This window comes from Lygodium microphyllum, chromosome 3 (assembly GCF_053477565.2).
Source record: "Lygodium microphyllum isolate KBCC chromosome 3, Lygodium_microphyllum_v1.1.10, whole genome shotgun sequence".
Lineage (NCBI taxonomy): Eukaryota > Viridiplantae > Streptophyta > Polypodiopsida > Schizaeales > Lygodiaceae > Lygodium > Lygodium microphyllum.
The window spans coordinates 141,286,669-141,296,730 of NC_141137.1; positions in this window are offsets into that span (position 1 = coordinate 141,286,669).

The following is a 10,062-nucleotide window of genomic DNA, read 5'->3' on the forward strand; positions in this document are numbered from 1 at the left end:
TAAGTGTGTTCCTTCTTATTTACAAAAAATCCTCAATTTATGTTCAACAGTGTGTGCATGGTGCTCTTTTTCGTGCATTTGACCACATTACCAAAAAAACATTACTCTCACTCATCATAAATTGGTGCCCCACTAAGGAAATTCTCATCCACAATTCTCTACCTCCTTATGCGGACGATACAACACATAGTGGTGCATCCTCTACAACAAGTGCTCCAAGTGGCCCTTCTCCAACGCCTTCATCCAACTCTTTTTGAAGCTAGTCGAAGTCCAAGACTCCCACAATGGTCTCCCAAGGAAGCCCAAGAAATGAAGTATGTCTATCGGATGACGGAATGTATGCGAGTAAAAGGTGTTCACCTTAGAAATTACATTCTCTCACAACGGAAAAAATCATGTTGCCATCAATTGCTAGGTTCTCATAATTGTGGTGAGTGTTTTGCAAACAAAGTGAAGGCCCTTTCGGGAGGTCCTCGTCTCCAAATCATAAAATCCCTCTCTCTCTTTGGCCTAATCCACATCAAAGGAGGACAACTATGCATGAACGGTGTGGAGTTTTGTAGAGGTGCAAAGTATGGAGACTACCTTCAACTATTGCTAGCTCGAAGGTTGGGTGTGGTTGAAAAGGTGGCCATCACACCTTATGAAATATATGTCACCGAGGATGGACACACTAAGGCAAGAATAATCACTAGTGAGGAAATTCTCAGTATAGCAAAGTTGGTGGGTTCCAGAAAGAAACACTCTGGGAAAAATCCTTTATAATTCAAGAAAGTGCATTCCCTCTACTCCCTTAAGTAGTCTCCACTTATAATAATACTAGCTTGAATTTCTATACCTTCCACTTTGTACAAAACATTCGAGTCAATGTATGCATCAGTAGGAAGATCTTCTGTATGCAACGTCTTGTCATGTACTTTGGGGCTGAAAGATTAAGGGAGATTCTTGTATCACCAGAATCTATAATCTTCCCAATGCTAGACTACAATGCATCCTTCAATGTACATGTCTTTATTTTATTATAACAGTTTCTCATGAATCACCGCGAGTTGTATGGACCAATCCAACCTCTTGCTATGAAAACTATGCATATTGTAGCCAGCACAAAGCTTAGATTCCAAGGCATTATTAGAAGCATACTGTGGGCCTAGACATCTTGCTAAAATCAATGCATCTGTGAACCCATTCATCCTTCCCCTCATAAAATACAACTTAAGTCTAGACGTGTTCATCTTTGTACTCTACTAAGGAAACATGGCATTTCCAAGCTTCTTTGGTCACAATGGGAAAAATGCAGTGGATTTTTTGGACAAACTTGAGATGGCCTTCCTTGTCTCTAGGAGGGATGATGAAGCATTAAAGTTGAGGGCTTTTCCTTTGGTGCTCAAGGAAGAAGCTAGAATGTGGTTCCAAACTCTAAATTCGGCCCAAAGAGCTGAATGGGAGGGATTGAAGGCAACTTTCTTGCAGAGATTTCAACAAACTAACTCAGCTGAAGAGTTATGGGAAAAGCTTTTGGCCCTCCATCAAAGTGATCCTTATGGTTATGCAACTTATGAGGAAGGGTTTTTGAAGCTTTGGGGGCATTGGTCAAACTCACTGAATCCTGGTGAGAGAGCTCCAAACTGCCTTCAAAAGGATCGATTTATTTCAGGTTTGTACACCTTGCTCAGGGAGAAGGTAAAGGTGGAATTTCCAAACACTTTTGAAGATGCTTTGAGAATCACTAGGGAAAAGAATCGAAAGATTCTCTACCAAGCCCAAGCTAGCCAAGCAGTTTTGGGAAACAACATCACAATTATGGAGGCCTCTCAAGTTCCCCCAAATGTATCTAATGCACCAGGTCGAGGTCAAGAAGACATGATCCAACAAATAAACAATCTTGCTAATCAACTGGAGGGTTTGAGAGTGAATCTTGTGCAAGGTGCAAGAATACCTATCAAGGGGAATGGTAGGAATCGACCACAAATGCGGCGACAATCAAGGGAGATGTTGTGTTACAATTGTGGAGAAAATGGACATGGCATGTACAATTGTCCTCACCCTAGAAGATGTGATCACCCTGCCAAAGGTCCTCAACAACAAGTAAGCCCTCCTCGTGCTAGGACTCAAGAGCAAGAGCAGTCACGACCTGCAATTTTACAACCACCTTATGTTCAATCTGAAACCCCTACTGTTCAACCAAATGTTAATGTCATAAAAATAGAGGAAGTGGCCAAGGATAGAAGGCTCCAAGAAGAAATAGCGAGAGGTAAGATGAAGGTAGATGTAGTAGAGACCATGCCTATCAAGTGGGTACATTTCCAAACTGAGGCAAGCAAGGAAGCAATCAATGAGGCAAGTACATCATGGGCACCTAGAGATGAAGGGACGGTCTTGAATTGTAGGAAATTGTTCCTAAACTACAAGACACTGTTTTTGAACTGCATGAAGACTCTTCTTGAACTGTAGAAAGTTTATTCCTAAACTGCAGGGAGTCAAGAACTTACAAATTGCATATAGCATTGAATACCTTAGTTGCAAATATGGCAAATGTTCAAGGCATTAACAATATCACTCGAATTGTGAGAGAGAAACTTGATAACAAAAACTTTGCTCTATGGAAGTTTAGGATGCAAAATTTCTTGATTGGCGGAGGCTATTGGGACTTATGTATAGGGGCTAAAGCTGAACCTAAATTGCATGAACGAAATCTGACACAGGAACAACAAAGATCTCACCGATAGTGGTCGGAAAGAGCTAGTAAAGTATTGCATTTGTTTTCTTTGTGCATTTTTTATGCGATGGCTATGCAATTACCAGTTGTCATTCCCCGAAGGATGCTTGGTGGGATGCAGTCATGAAGAATTATGGTAATGTCACACATGCAAGGAAGATACAGTTGAAGCAGCAGTTCAACAACATGTCTAGGAATGGTAGGACCATTCAAGCATACATGACAAAAATAAAGACCATAGCTAACCGGTTGGCTACTATTCGATCTTGTGTTTCAGAGGATGATATGATTGCAAGGCATTGAATGGGTTAGGCAAGGAGTATAAGGCATTTGATAAGTCCATTTCAATGAGAGAAAAACCCCCTGGTTGGGATGAGTTACTTGCAATACTGCTACATGAAGAAGTAAATCTTGGCTTGAATACAAGTTCAAGAATAGCAGAGACATTGTCTTTTACTCTAGTCAATGAGCTAGAGGTGGTAGAGCTCGTGGAGCTTTTTGGGGTCGAGGAGACACTAGAAACGCACATGGACAGCAATAGCAAAATGCTTGGCACAGCTTAAATACGCAAGGATAGCGAGGATCAGAGCCTTTAGAGGCAAGGGGAGATCACCTAGAGGGAGAGGTGGTTCCTAGCAGTCGCATGAGCAGTCTAACAAGGATAAAGACTATCAGTATTGTGGAAGATATGGGCATATCGTGAAGGATTTCCATAAAATCCAAGCTGATATGAAGGCAAAAGGTAGGCAACATGGACATTATGCATCCTCCAATGGTACTCAGGATGACTAGGGAGATAGACTATTTGCTATAGAGCATATATCAAAGAATATGCCCAAGCAAGGAAAATATGAGAAATGGTACATAGACTCAGAAGCATCCAATCATATGACTCCTCATGGGGAATGGTTGATGAGTTAGTAGTAGGGTCTCATGGATTTGTATGTACTGGTGATGATACACATCATGATATTCAACATGCAGGTGTGGTTTAGTTGCTCATGCCTAATGGCAGAATGAAGAGCCTACATGATGTACTACATGTACCTTCTATTACCAAGAATTTACTATTAGTTGGACAAATGGCAAAATAGAATCTGCAAGTTAGATTCAACAGGGATGGTTGTTTTATTGAAGAATATGGCAATGGCTGTAAATTGATTACCAAAGGCTAGAGTGATAGCATGATGTTTACCTTGGATCCATCTATCCTGGAATTGAAGGTAGCCATGTTTGCCCCATGATGGAGTAGTTTGGGATGTAGAAATCTGGCACAAATGCATCGGTCATGTTAATGTACAGAAGTTGAAAAATATGCAGTAGAAAGAGGTTGTACTTGGCATGCAGAAGTTGAAGTACTCTAATCTTGGACATGTATGCCCTGCTTGTCAGTTTGGGAAACAAGCAAGATTCCCGTTCATGAGACATGTCAGAAATAGTTCTTAGCCTTTGCAGTTGATACATTCGGATGTATGGGGTCCTACCCATAATGTGTCTTTTGGTGGTGCCAGGTATGACTTAGTTGGATTAATATTCTTAGTACTTTTGGTCCTAGACCTTGATTTAGTTTTTAGTTTTTTCCTTCGTTCCCTTGCCTTGGGTGAGATCTGATAGAGGTGGTGATGTGGATGGTTTAGGTGGTATCCAAAACCATTAGTTTCCCATGTAATACCCTTAAGCATGTAGCAATGCTTTGGAGGCCCATTGGGGCAATGTGCTAACTCTCCATTGGCATCTATGGTGGTATCCCCAAGATCTACACCTCTCCTTGCATGGTGGTGTTTTTATAACAGTGTTAGAAACTACCTTCGAGTTATTGGCCAATGTGAATTTCTCACTTAAATGAGGAAAATTTCCACTAAGGGAGACTCACTTTTCCTCTTGTCCTTAATAAAGCTTTAAGAACTTTCTCACTCTCCTCTCTAGGACTCCATGCTGGCTTGGAGATAGGTCACTTGCTCTTCCCTTGTGAATTGGCAAGGTTGCCTTTGCCAAAAGCCATGATTATCTTGACACTAGATAGAGTCAAGTGTATTCAATACGACTCACAATACACATCACACTTAGTTGCACGCTTGATTTTTCTTCCAATTAGAATTTCTTCTCCAATGTCCTCTCAATTGTTTGGAAGCACATAGAACATAATTGGCAAGTTTTCAACTTATAAGGTCAAACCTAGAAGAGGCTATGATCCTCCCCCATATGGGTTGATTATTACATCAATCGGGTTGTCCAATTATGGTCTATGCATTGTAGGTATGGATGTTATAGACCGCTCCTTTATCAATGAAAGATTCAACTATGTGCTCTTGATTAGAGATTAATTTTACCCGAAGATAGGTAGGTCGGATCAACTCTTTTCCAAATCAGTAGTGACAACCTTGACCATGTGTGTGAAGATGTTATACTCAGTAAGGCATAAACATTTAGTTGCATGGCCTATAGGACAATTTTAATATAATTGAGTGTACCTACACTCAATGCATCAAGATTCAATTGTATTAGATTGTGGTTGTTTTCAATACCACTAGGCCTCATCGCCTAGCTTATGGAAAATCCAATAAGCTCTAGATTTGTGTGGCCTTGCCTTGGTTGAGTTTTTGAGTAGCAAGTCATAAGGTGACTACCAAACATTCATGTCTTGTACCATCCTTCTAATTTAATTACAACTCTATAAATTATGAGTTATATTTAAGCCTAAGGTTTGTTCTCTAAATATTGTTGTTCATGTTCTTGCCTAATAGCTCTTTCTTTGCTTCTGAGTGAAGATTCATACATTCAAGATCTAAGTCTTAGGTTACAACTCTCTATATTATGAGTTATATTTAAGCCAAAGGTTTGTTCTCTAAATATTGTTGCTCATGTTCTTGCCTTAATTACTCTTTCTTTGCTTCTGAGTGAAGATTCATACACTCAAGATCTAAGTGTTACGGGAATCCTAAAGACTCCTGAAAAAGGTACCACCTATCAGGACCTAAAACGGGCTCGACATTAGCTCTAAGAGAGCTCTAGCTGGGCTGATGTATTAGGGATCGACATTAGCTCTAAGAGAGCTCTAGCTGGGCTCATAAATACATCAAATAACTCCACACACAGCTACACAGTCAAGACCATCTGGGTACTATAAATGATTATTCTCACTACTACATTTGGAGATACAATTTTGGATTGTAGTCCAACTATATATCCTTTCCAACTTCAAGCAAAGAAATTTTCCATGCTTAGGTGACTATCTCACCTCAAATCACACATATAAAGGGCACTTCAAGCTGACTGTTGTGGCCCCTACAGGTCTCCCACACCCTGATGATTGGCCCCAAGATGCAGCATTTAAACATATAAGACATCGTAACATGCTTTTGTCTTGATATTTATTGTTCCAAGAGATTGTCCATAGCCTTATATAATCATTTTCCAAGAAATAACTAATCTAGCTGACATATGATTTTTAATGCCAAGAAGTGCTTAAAAATAGCCAAAAACTCTAAATTTTAGGGGAAAAATAGACTTCGTCAAAGGCGGTGGTTGCAATTAGTACGATTTTAAGCGGCAATGCCCGAAAGTGCTTAAAAGACCCACTAGAAAACAGTTGGTGAATTTTCATAATTTTTTGGCATGTCAAACAAGGCCTTGGGAGATGGCCAGCAGTGTGGGACTTCAAGATGAACTGCCAGGATTTTTCAAACTTTGAATCGGATATCGGACATAGAAATGGGAGTGCCCAAGAGGCCAAGACCCAAGGTCAAGTGGGAATGGACTTTAAAAGTCCCAAAAGTCATGCCTTTTTGGGGGACTCCCTTTGGGAGCCCGAACCAAAAATCAAAATCGGGGGGGGGGGGGGGGGCATTTTTTTCGCATGTAGAGAAAGAAGGCGCCTTTTTTTACGCTTGATGGAGATGGGCTATGGCAGCTACAAACAAACCCCCCCCCCCCCCAACTGACCGGATGATTGATCTATATTCACTCTTCGCTCCTCATCACTCTAGACCATGCGTGGAATGGCTGCTTGGTTGTGGAGATCAGAATTCAGTCTTTCTCTTTCCTCTTTCTCTCTCTTGCATAGAGGCACTTCATGTGGCAAGAATCAAGAAGAGAATCAGGAGATGGATGCTTGTCCGGGAGACACGGGATTGTTCCAAGAGGCTGAGGAGGCTGAAGGCTGAAGATCTACACTCAAATCCATGGCTGGTTGGTCAATATACAGTCCCAATTAAGTATTCAAAAAACCTGAAACACACAAAAAGGCGGTATACTCTATTTTATGAAAGAATTTTGCTTGTTTTTTATCGTTCATTGTCCAAATGGTGTGCACATGGGCTAAAATTTTATTTTAATATTCCTTGCATTATGTTTGAGGGCTGCAATGATTGATATATAGAACCCGTATTGATTTACAATAATTATAAATTTTCAAAACTCGAAAAAACACTAATTTTGATGGAAATTGATAGTTTCTTTGATTTTGAGTGGAAAAAAATGAGTGGACATGGAATAAAATAAGGAAAAATGTTGAGTTTCAGTTCCAATGATTAGTCATCAGAAAAAAACCCAAAAAATACCTATTTTCTATTAAAAATAAATAGGAAAAATAAGAAAAATGAAAAAAAAGATTTCTTGCATTTTTTAAAAAATGAAAAAATAAGATCTATATATGTGAATGTCTGACCGGGCTGAAGCATGAGTTTAAGCCTCAGTTTGGCCTTGTCCTTTTTGTTAAAGTGTGTATTTATTGCTTTTACCCGCAAAGCATTTAGAAGATGTATAAAAAATGGATTCAAAAAATGAATATTTCCTTCACTAGTGGCTCTTGTCACTTTGATCCACCCTCCTCAAGAGAGGATGATGATGATACACCATGCTAAGAAGCACCACTGTCATAGCAGAAAAGCAATCCAAAGGGTCATTGTTATGTGAAATTTCTAGATGCTTCCTCAAATGATGAATCCTTGAGTTATAGAATGATTAAAGAAGTACAAGAAGTACAAGATGTACTTCTCACATGGCCAAATCTTGTCCCATAGGAAGAAAAGTGTCTCCTTACAAGGAATAGCAACATATCCAATGAAGATTAAAAAATTAGTAGCTTTAATAGAACCAACGAATCTCAAGCAATTAAGAGGTTTTCTTGGCCATGGGGCTACTAGAGAAGGTTTATTGAGCATTTTACAACAAAAGCAGCCCCCTTGCATAAGCTTCTTATAGGAAAGATACAAAGTTTGTTTGAATGAATGATTGTGAAGAAGCTTTCAATATCCTAAAGTAGGTCCTTATTAAAGCACCCATCTTGCAATCCTCTTGATTGGACAAAGGAATTCCATGTGCACATTGGTGCCTCAGTCAAAGGGTTAGGAGTAGTTCTATGCTAGAAAGATTCCTCAAAACTAGATAAGCCTATTTACTATACAATCCACAAAGTCATTAATGGGGAAATGAACTATATAATGGAAGAATTGGAGTGCTCTCAGAGTGCCTAGTGATGGTGTTTTCTCTAGAGAAGTTTTGACATTACCTTTTGTCAATGCATTTCAAGTTTTATGTGGACCATGAAGCTTTGTCCTTCCTAATGGATAAAGCTGATGTGAAAGAGCAAATGATGAGGTGGTTACTCATGTTCCAGGAGTTTGATTTTGAAGTGGTGATAAAATCTAGTCATTCCCATGTACTAGTAGATCATCTATCATGGATCTTACAAGGTAAAAAATAGGAGCAAGATGATCATGACCTTCCTAATGCATCATTTTTTGTGGTAGAGATTGTAATCCCATGGTATGTAGACATTGCCAGCCTCTTGGCTACACAATAATACTCCCCTAGCATCTCCATCTAGGAAAGGAAGAAATTATGCTAAAATCGACCCCTTATACCCTGTTGGGTGGAGCGCTACACAAGAAATGCAAGGATGAAATGCTACAAAGATTTGCTATAGGAGATGACATTGGGATCATACTAAAAGTATGCCATGACGAGAAATGTGGCAAATACTTCATAGAAGAAGCAACATCCAATATGACTTTTCTTGTAGGATACTTGTGGGCTGATCTTACATAAGGATACCTATGACTATTGCAACCAACGTGACACATGTCAACAATTAGGAAAGCCCATCAAAAGCAATGCCATACCATTACAATATCCTTTGTCTCAAGCTATTTGAGAAATGGGGTATCAAATTTGTTGGCCCTATTATCGACCCTCCTACTAGAAGGAAGCAGAACTGCTACATTCTTGTATGTACAGACTATGTAGTGATCGTGGTGCCCACTTCCTAAATAAGGTCATGGAAAGGTGATAGCGATCTATAAGATTTGACACCAAAAGTAATCATCCTACTATCCTAGAGCCAATGGCCAAGTTGAAGTCACCAATCGTATCCTTTAATTGCTTATAACAAGGATGATTGCTGCCTATGATTGTGATTAGTATGATCAACTTATAGAGGCCCTCTAGGCATATAAAGCCTCCCATGATTGTGATTAGTATGATCAACTTATAGAGGCCCTCTAGGCATACAAAGCCTCCCATTAGGCTACAACATGACATACCCCTTTCCAGTTGGTGAACAACATAGAAGTTCTCTTTCTTATCAATATTGAACTGCCCTCTTTGTTAGTGGCTATTAAAAGAAGTTCTTTTAGGAGTTGATGATCTCTACATCACTATCTCTTGCACTTGGAATGCTTGGATGAGATTGATAGATGGCCAAATCCTATAGTGTATAGAAGCCACATAGGCCCATTGCAAAGCTTACCATGATAGCTTCATCAAGAATAAAGAATTTAAGGAAAGTGACCTTGTCCAGGCATATGATTTACGCTTTGGCAAGTTTTCAAGGAAACTCCAACACTACTACAGTCCTTACAAGGTACTCGTTTTGTTAACCTCAATGAGTTTGTCCAAGTACAAACTGTTGATGCCTCTAATAATCCTTTCTTGACCAATGGCTATTGCTTGAAAATGTATTTTTCTCTCTAGGGATCATGACAATCATTGTGTCTAGTCTCCCTCCCTCCCTTAAGTATCGCTCATTGCTACCTTCCATGATGTTGCTGATAGCTGTTATTATTATATTGATAATGTGGCATAGTTATTTTGTCCCCTTATCTCCATCTCCTACTACTATTTCACTATTTTCTCGTTCACTCCTATAGATGTGGCATGGATGGTTCTGACAAAGGATAATTTTGCTATTTTTCTTTTTAAAAATACGAGAGAAAAGGACTTTGGTTGCTGCCATACTAAGCTACTCTTTGAGAAAAGGTGGAGATGCCCTTTAGATTAGAGAGGAAAAAAATCCAAAGAAAAATGAAAAGAAAAGAAAAACAAACTACTATGGGAGAAAAGGGAGA